At 38.6% G+C, this 9867-nt stretch overlaps 1 long non-coding RNA gene across 1 annotated transcript; it reads right to left on the bottom strand.

The window, feature by feature from the left end:
* Positions 1–979: 979 nt before the first annotated feature.
* On the bottom strand, positions 980–9867 carry LOC138065999 (uncharacterized). The gene is made up of 3 exons (XR_011139106.1): positions 9796–9867; positions 5699–5753; positions 980–3773 (listed from the first exon to the last, which is right to left on the bottom strand). It is a non-coding gene; the product is annotated as an uncharacterized lncRNA (long non-coding RNA).

The following is a 9867-nucleotide window of genomic DNA, read 5'->3' as shown; positions in this document are numbered from 1 at the left end:
AGGAGGCTAACCTACAGATACCTCTGAGTCTGAACATTTCTGGCTGCTTGGGCACACACATTTAATCAAAGTTCAAATGGACAAGGGACCAGCACTCCATAGCAGAGATGATTTTGGTGACATGAACAAAGGGAACTGGGTGGACACAGCAAAGTCTGTTCCACATGGGTCAGTTCTGGAAAAGATGACTAGTTTCAACACTTTGTAAGGGAAATTGTTTTCTTGCGCTTGTTCATCAGTAAATCCTCATTCATCAAAGCTTTTACACTAACCTTGGACTGCTGGAGATCTACAGCTCTTTAGCCCACCTTTAGTGAAGCTAGAGCAAAAACTTTTTGCCAAAACGAGACCTAAGGAATCTATCTGTTTACACAGAAATCAGAGTATGTTATGCCACAAACTTCAGAAAGAGAAGACTGAATCCTATGTTGCACAGTTAGAAACTGTATAAAATATGAATTTGATTTCAAAATAATTTTATTCAGATAAATACAGTATTTGTGATCTCTTCCTCAAGTAAATCCTTTTAACTTTTAACTGTCCCTTTAACTATTCTTCTCAATAGCTAGTTATGTAAAACTAAAATATTCAGGAGACCATTTGATGTAACGTTCATGTTTACACTGAAAATGATAAATAAATTCAGGAGCTGACTGGCCACTGCTACTGAATGGGAAGTGCCACTGCTGAGGTCAAAACTGAGAAGAATTTCCACAAGATCCCTAACATGTCCTATCAGTTACTGACAAATTGTAGTCATATATTTATCCGAGATCCAATATTTTTAGCTTCTTTTGAAACTTGAATGTGAATCAAATATCCTCAAATAAATCAGGAAATAAAAATCAATCCAATTTTGCTTAATTTTCTATCGTAAGTGAAAGTTTTGTGTTTGTATATACAGATACATATCTCTGTATTTATACATGCAGTATTTAGTGGACTATTCTGACTGTCTATGTTACAACTGCAGCATGTTCATTGTGTTTAAGAACATTGTGACCTTCTCCCATATAGGGGGCTATGAATGCCAGAGCAGAAGACACATCCATATGTTCTCCTCTGTGCTTTTCCTGCCTCTGCTTCAGTACTCCCCCACATCTTGACACTTGCTCAGACAAGAAGGTCTGATATTTTTCCAACCTCACAGGTTAACTCAGCTTATCGCACCACCATTCTCCAAAATTCACCACCCCTGTCTATGCTTCCACTGCCTATGCGCTACAGAGCCTTCAAATATAACTCTATTCTGTCTTAGGTGGTTAGGCATCGACCTTATCAACTTTGCTTGGAACAATAATTATAAACAGTGCTTTAAACATCAAATTTTGTATTTAAAAAGGAAGTGATCAGCACTGATTGGGAAATATGTTCTTTATCCGTGGCGCTCTCACTGACTGGGTAGTAAGACTTCAGGCAAACTATTTAGTTTCACTGTGCTTATGTTCCACACTTAGACATTTCTCTATCCTCAAACTTTACAGTCTCAGAGACAAGGAGTGTCTTTTACTTCTTGTAAAATGAGTGACACAGTAAGGCCTTGTTAGTAGCTGAGATCTGTAGCTGTTACAGCAACACCACAATTACTGTTAATGTTTTAAAATCAAATACTATACTGCAGATACAGTTAGCACACGGTAGTCAAATAAAGCAATAGGTCCCTGACACGTAATCAAGGTTAAATTTCACTTGAAACAGTAACACTAAAGAAGGCATTCAAGTGTGGAAACTGCCGCTGACCTGAGACACAGCTTCCATGATATTTTGCAGGGGTACCTGAGCATTTTCTGCCTTTCATCTGAACTGCCCCATTTGGCTTACTTGCCCTCCCACCAGACCAGCATGCACATGACCGTATCAGCGCACAGAGCAGCAGCAGAGGTACCTGCAGGGACAATTAGCTCAAGCTAACCGTAGCCGTGTGACTTTGGTCGGCCCAGATCATGGGCAACATGAGTACACGTCTACCTGGAAGAGATGTGTAGAAATATCCTCACTCAGTAGGCAGCTGAGACTGAAGTTGCTCCATAGAGCAGGCTGTAACATAGCTGCACCGGTGGAGCCTGTGCTGCACCAAGTAGCGCTGGGGAGGGCAAAGGGAATCACCGGCTCCAAAACGGCCTGCGCTTGTGTGTCCAGCTACGACCTTGCTGTTCGCTCGCACAAGGAGAAGGTTGCAATAGCTGTGCACCCTCTGCTGACCTTCCTACAAGACAGGAAGCCATAGTGGAAATAAAGTAGGTGACACGCACGAAATGCATTATTTCTCAGATGAATGTATTTACAATTTGTAGGCATATGCATACAACACACACATTGTATAGCATAGTGGGGATCTTTCTTAAACAATTCATGTGCACTGATTTTTCCACTTGACTGAAGCTATTCAGCTCACCTCTGAGATATCTTAACAGAAATTAAAAAAAAAAAACTGTTAAGCGATGCAAACCGAAAAAAAAATCCCTGTTGAGCTGTCTCTATCACAAATGTCTTCATCCCTCTGAACTTTCTCAGTTAAACATTCATGAGAAAGACAATAATGCCATTTTTAGTCATTTTCTCATCTTCCGGCTGTTGGAAATGGACACAGTGTGCCTTTGCCTGTAATAATAAAACTGAACCCATGCTCTCCATGTTTATAGGACTCTGCTCTTTCAGACCGGTAACATTTGTGCCAAAGCAGATCTTTTTTGCCTATAGCTGGAAAAATTATACCAAGAAGACATTAACTGAATTTACTTTATTTATAAGAGGTGAGAAGGATTATTAAAAAAAATACCCATAAAGAGAAAGTCATTTTATGATTTTTCAATACTAAGGAAACATTTTTTTTCTAAGGAAAAGTTAAAAAAGTCCTACACAGAGGTTGGCCTTCCTGTATTGTAGACTGAACATTCCTTAACGGCCTTTTAGCTGTAGATACTGCTCAGTGAAATATCTTCTAAAGTTTTAAGGGGGGGAAAAAAAAAAGCAAATCCAGCCAGAATGATCTATTAACATAATGTGTACGAGCAAACCAGTTCTGCTGAGACTGAGACTGTGTGTTGTAGGCTAAGGAAAAGGATCTAGCATACAGTGGGGAGGGCCCCTTGCTCTGTTCCTGTGTGTCTAACACATTGCCGTAAATGATCTTCTGAAGGTTTTTCCAGAAGGACAATCCTTTATTAGCAGAGAGCTGAGTCAGCAGGTGGCATTTCAAAACTGGGAGAAGCCATGGGCTCAGCTTGATAGACTCCAGCAACATGTGGCTGATGGAACAACCCCAGTGTGCTCTTACTATGATGCACATGTGACTGACTTAAATTATACCGGTAATGAACTGCCTCTTGGCAAGCCAAGATTTGGGAGCCCTCAGAAGGTATAATATAGTTGTTGGTGGTGTGCCCCTCCTGCCCCAGGTCACGTTGAATGCTGCTTGGCTGGAAGCCCCAAAGTAGAATCCCGAATCATTTTGAAGGTCTGTTACCCACCACAGCTTCTTTCCTACCTAGTGGCAGTTTCCTATGTACATCTACTACATTTGAACAAACACCCACACGGCTATGTTTATGCCCTTTTCTTTCATTGCTCACAAAAGCAAGTGCAAAACAAACAAACAAAAAATACAGTTCCTACTCAAAACAAAACAATGATAATACTCAGGAGTTACTCCCTTCTGTTTCCCCAGTTTATGCCCATCACAGGCCGAATGACTGGGAGGTGAAGATGGGAGAAGAGAGAGCAGCAGATGTTTCGACAGCTCCTGGCCAAGCTGTCTGGAAGATGTTTCACATCTGTGAGGGAAAACATTAATGTATGAACTGCAGTAGTTACTTAATCCCTATACCAACAGAAAATTGGAGAAGAACATAAAGACTGAGGCAGTTCTGTTTGTTCCTATTGAAAGCCCCCGTTTTGGCAACCAAGCACTGAGCTTAAGTTGATATGTACCATTTCCTTTTCACCTTTCCCCCTCTCTCCACTCCCTCACCCCCCAGTTTAAACTGGAAACCAGTCAAATGTTCTCCTTAGGCCTGTAAATCTAATTCTTTGTAGTTGTGTTTTCAAATGAAAATGCCTCGTTATGTGTAACATATGGGTTTTATAAAGGTGGCTATGTATTAAAGGTAAAACAGAAAAAGAAAGAATGAAGTTTATTATTTTATACAGTAGAGTGGACACCCTATATGGCTAATTCTTGAATTAAATGAGTTTTCCAAGAAAATGTTTAGTCTTTCATTGAACAATTATTTTAAATATTTTGCCACCAAGAAAGTAAGTCACTGTAAGTTTTATGAACATATATTTTTTTCCCTTCACAGAAACATTTGCTTGACTGATCCTTATAGTTCCAGAAACAAATACGAATACATTTGCTTAAAATAACAAAACCACACACAATACTTAACTCATTAGGATGATTTAGCTGTGGTTCATTATTTCTTTTGGCTGAGTGCTCTGGATGAAATCCCATGTATACAGTCTTGCTTTTTACACCAATACTTTTACTTCAGGTTATACAATAATCTCTGTCAGACATTGTGCCCCAAGTAGTATAAAAAGATATCTGCTTATGGAATGTCTCTGTCAAAAGGGCATGTGCAAAATAGATTTTTTAAATTAAACTTGTTTAATGCATTACACTTATATTGAGACAGCCAACTCACATTCCCCGCCACTTAAAGGATAAACATATTCACTGAGTAATGGGATATTATCACAAATGTGGGAAGAAATTTGCCTCAGTTCTAGAGAAACTGCATCAGAAAGTCCTCTTCCTCTCCATGCCTAACACATGTAGAAATAAAATCTGCTAAACTGTAAATTTAATTAAAAGTAGCCTCATAAAATACACTTGTATAATCTCCTCGAATACTGCTCTGTACCAAACTTTTATTGGTTTCTCTTTTTACATGCTAGAATCATCCTTTGTAAAATTTCTCCTTAACAATCTTTAGTTTATGTCTATCTAGCTGACACTCATACTTAGCATCCTTGCAGTGTTGAGACAGCTGATTTTAGCCCAAGCGTTGTGTATCAAGTGTTGCTGCACAAGCTTTTCCATCTGAAACTCATCAAATGCCATACTGTGATCCCCAAACTCAACTGCCTACTGCTCAAGACCATTTCCGTACTAAAACATTACTTCGCCTGAGGAAGGGTGACAGACTCTAGCCCTAAAGAGGAGCATGTATTCACAGGTCCTGTTCTGCCATCCTTCCACAGATATGCCTGGCCGGCTTAAGTAGAACAGCCGGGTAGCTTCTTATTTTTCTGATCACACTTTATTATACTCTGATTATTAGTCATCAGTCTTCATCTTTCCCTTGTTTTTTGTTATTTTAAAAAATAAAATAAAAAGTTGGCCAAGAATGAGCTATACACTGAAAATCAATTTATTCTTTTGTCAAAGTAATTGTTAGCTGGGGATGATAACTTCTTTGTTCGGAGCAGATACAGAACTATTGTCTTGGCCTCCTAAATTGGTACACCACACCCTAGGGTGTCTGCAAGTATCAGTATGGAGCCATGCACAGTAGATGCTGAATATACTATATAACGGAGGTGTCCCTGTCTAACAAAAACTCTTTTTTTTTTTTTTTAATGGAAGAGAAATAATGAGACAACCGCACAGCATTTTAGTCCACATTTCTCTATTTCCTTCCCATAAAAGGTCTCAAAGAAATGCAAAGCACCATCGAAGAGTTCAAAGACATACCTCAGAATGTGACTGCACATTCAAGGCACACTGACATATTCAAGACTGGATAGCTCTATTGGAGAAAAAAAAAGAGAGAGAGAGAGAGAGAGAGGAAAAAGAAAGAAAAAGGCTCAGCATACAAAATACAATACACAATATCTAGTTCTACTGTGTGAAACTCAATGCATTCATTTTGCTCACTGAGCAAACTAGGTCCCAGAGTATAACACATACAATAAATCTATCCAGTTTTTCCATAGAAGCTGATTTCTAGAGAAGCTAAAAATTACTTGGTGTAAATGATGCAGAGGCTGATGCAGCTGAATTTATAAATTGGGTTGAAAAGTTTGACATGCTGAATTAGATTATACCGTATAATGCATCACTAAGTAATTGATATGTACATTATGTGCAAAGAAAGCCCTGCTAACTCAAGTGTAACTTTTTGTTGTTGTTGTTGCATTATTGTGTAACTTGGTCATCAGTTCATTGTCAGTTGAACAAATTTTCCAAAGGATGTTCGGTCCTTTATTAGCCGATTAAAACCGCAAGTTTGTTATATTCTGGTATTCAAAAAAGAAAAACAAAAGAATAAAAGAAGAAATACATCAGAGTGTTAAAGCCCATTTTGGGGCTTTTTCCACTTCGGGGGAAAGTTTTCCCTGTATTTGTTCAAGAAATGTAAAAGTCCATATGAAATATGTGCAATATTAGCACCAGTTGGAGAGGTGACGGGGAATGGGAAGAATATACAGTTTCCAGTCAGCCCTCAGTTAAAAGAAAACCAGGTAAAATAGAGTTCACAGAAAGGTTCTGGGAGAAAAATAGAAATTTAAAAAAAAAAAAACTCCCCCAAAGAAATCTTAATTTTATACTAGCTATTCACTATATTTTAAATCTTCTGCTGGTGATCTGCATTTATTTCAAAGGAGATGAAAGTGTTCCCTCTATAATTACTAGAATATCTGCCCTGATCCAATGCTGATTACAGCACAGGGTCTTAAATCTCTGTAATCTGTCTGAAATGTTATTAAATATTAGATTTTGGTGTGATTTGTTTTCTTATCACTTTACTTGTAACTTTACTGCCATTCACCGCCAAGAGACCTTGAACTAGAGGCTGCTGCTTTAATCTCAATTTGTTATACTAAAATGCCAAATTAAAGAAAAATGAAGAAAGTTGAACATTACCAAGGAATGTGATTGATAACATTGTGTCGTTTTTGAGTTTTAATATTATAAACTAAATTTTATGATACTCTACCCTAATAGTGACATATTTAACATTTTAAGACTGGATATTATAATTTTATGGAGCAAAATGGGTATTGTTAGAAGGTTATACTGTAGTGCTTTGTCAAATCCTTGTATATTAAATACCAAAACACTATGATAAAATAATAGTAAGACTCTGACTTCCTCTCAGAGAAGTAAGATAATCCGTCCTTAAGTCTCATCTCTGTTGTGAATATCTTAGAGGTCTCCGGTCAGTGAGAACTGCAATGTACAGCATTTGCCACAATACCTAGGCACATGCGGGTAATGGACAGTCAAAGTTTGCAACACACTGGCAGTTTTAATTTGAAAATTACGAAAGAGGGGATATTTTTATATCCCTGCAACTTCTACTTTGCTTCTGGGCAGTTCCAGTTCGATATATGCCCAGAGGATGTAGAGCAAAAGGGAACTGCCACCAGTGTGCTTTATGGATGGCTTGCTTTTTCCTCATGCATTTTCTGGTTGCAGATCCCCTCGCATAAGAGAGATCCTCTCTTCTTTATCACCAGCCAGGCTCAGACTTCTCCACATCCAAGTCCACTTATACATTTCTGGCATGCTGCCGATAACGGTGCTTGTTGATTTTAGTAACATTTTCTTCTCGTGTTCTTTCCTGCCCTCCACCTAGCCTCCTCTCAGTACATCCTTAAACTGTGGGAACCTGGAATATGAAGGAACGAAAGCCTAGAAACCTGAAGCGATGCTTAGAGCAAGCTACCTCGTGGGTGTGTAGTATGACATCACATCGCTTCTAACGTCGGTACGTAGCTATCTTAACAAAAAATGATGACCTTTTGCCCTTCTGGACTGAGAGCTTGGAATTATTTTCTGTAGTCAGGAATCTAAAACTCAGATAATGTCCAAGCTCAAAATAAAACCAAAGGAAAACTAATCACTTATAGAAGTATTAGATGGTATGACTAGAGTATGCAATATACAAATGGCATTAACTCTGGAAGATGAGATATAATTGTATGGGCGGTGTAGAGAAGTACAAAGGAGTAGGATTGCACAGGAACTGCAGCCTTGGAAATCTGCAAATTGGGATACAAACTAAGCAATTCCATCGTGCATTGTCTGCCAGAATCAGTATTAACCATCCCCCAAGCAATGTTCCTCCTTAACAGTCTATTCTTAAAGTGCATATAATAAAATGAGGCCACTGAGACTTGTACATGTCTGGCTCTCCCTACTGATTATAATTCACTAAGTAGAAATGCTGCACAAGGTCGGTTTATGTGGAAAAATCCATATCAGCAGAGGCACATATTGACCCTCCTTTCAGGACAAAATGATAGGATTTCAAGTTTGATTTCTTGATGAGTAGGGTCCCACAGTAAGAAAGGTGTGAAGAAAAGAATGGCGACTGAGATTTTGATATATATATATATAAAATAGTAACGGCTTTCAATAGCAATGCCACAGATTTGTTACTTTTATAAGTCTCTTTGGACAACTGTGGATTTTAGACCTGACAGATGAACAGGGTCATGAGGTCTGAGTGAATTCTCAGACCCATTCTAACCATAAGAAAAATGTAAGATAAGGGCTTTCAGCTTGGATATCCCTAAATACGAAAAGATAATCTAGCCATGTTAGATGCTCGTGAAAGGGTTCATCTTAGAGTTGGCTGCTCCAGGAAGTGTAACAGCCCTGTTCAACCAGCTCTGGTGCTGGCGATATAGCACTCCAAACATGATAATTTATTGCTTAAATTTGTCATCTCTTGCTGATGAGATTTAGGGATAGAGTTCCACTGAGATCCTCTCCTCCAAATGCAGTTCAGCAAAGTTCTTACTGACATATTTTTCGAGATTGCTTTGAGATTCACATCCCTGATGAATATCCTAGCACCTTGACCATCTTCCTCCTGCTCTCTCCCTGCGTTTTGTTCACTTACATACAAAAAGTGAAACACCCTTCATTTTAGCCTGTCAGAGACCTGGATTATTTTTATTTGTTTTTTAACTCTAGAGAACCTTAGTAAAGGAAACCTTTAGAATAAGATTTAGGGAAACTCAGGGAGAATATTTGCTTCCGTCATGCCTATCAGCAGCAAGAGAATTAAACTAGAGATTAGTTCATCTGTTGTGTGAAGTTTAAGCCCGCTAGAAACCTTAGCAAATATTAAAGACAAATTTCATTGAGAACAGTTTGAGGAAGTTAAAATAGATTCTCCCTCCATCCTTGGGCAATCCTGGAAAGAAAGGTCATGATCAAGTTCAAGATCAAGTTCTAGATTCAAAATAATTCCTGAGACATCAGTTTCAAAGCATCTATTGCCCTGCCTACAACATTATCCCAGGGCTCAGTACTGAATAGAAGCATTTATTTAAAAGAAGACAGTCTTGTTCAAAGTGAAAGTCCCTTAAAAATACTTTCATAAAATAAATGAATAGCAATTTCAAAAAACAACCCACATTTGTTTGGAATGAGAAGAGAAATAAAGCCTATCTGATCATACTGAAAAAGTATGTGCACATTTTGTAATCCAAAGCAAGGAAAACAAGCTGGCTAATAACATTCTGTGAGTTTTGCTTTTTCTCTTCTCATAAAGCAAAGACAAAAAGGAAACAAAAAAACGGGGGTGGAAAGCTGAAGGAAAAAAGGAAACCCTAGCTAGAAAGATTCTTTTTAATTCCACCTTCAGAGATGTCAGCAAATACAAAAAAGATGCGATAGCAATGGAACAAATCACTACAAATATTAGGAGCCGCATATTTTGCACCAGACTGAGGTCCCAGCAGACTTATAATACCTAACAAGGAACAGCAACGAGCACTATGAAGGTTTACCGCACTGACGTCATGCAGCCCTCACGGAGTCATTTTACTGACCTGCAAAACAGGACAGCAGAGCAGTCAGGCGCCCCCGGGAAGAGCTCGGGATGCCCTCGTGCTGGATTGCAC

The sequence above is a fragment of the Struthio camelus genome, chromosome 2, assembly GCF_040807025.1.
Source record: "Struthio camelus isolate bStrCam1 chromosome 2, bStrCam1.hap1, whole genome shotgun sequence".
In the NCBI taxonomy this organism is placed as follows: Eukaryota; Metazoa; Chordata; class Aves; order Struthioniformes; family Struthionidae; genus Struthio; species Struthio camelus.
The sequence above is the reverse complement of the archived record's forward strand: the minus strand, read 5'-3'. Positions and strand labels throughout refer to the sequence as shown.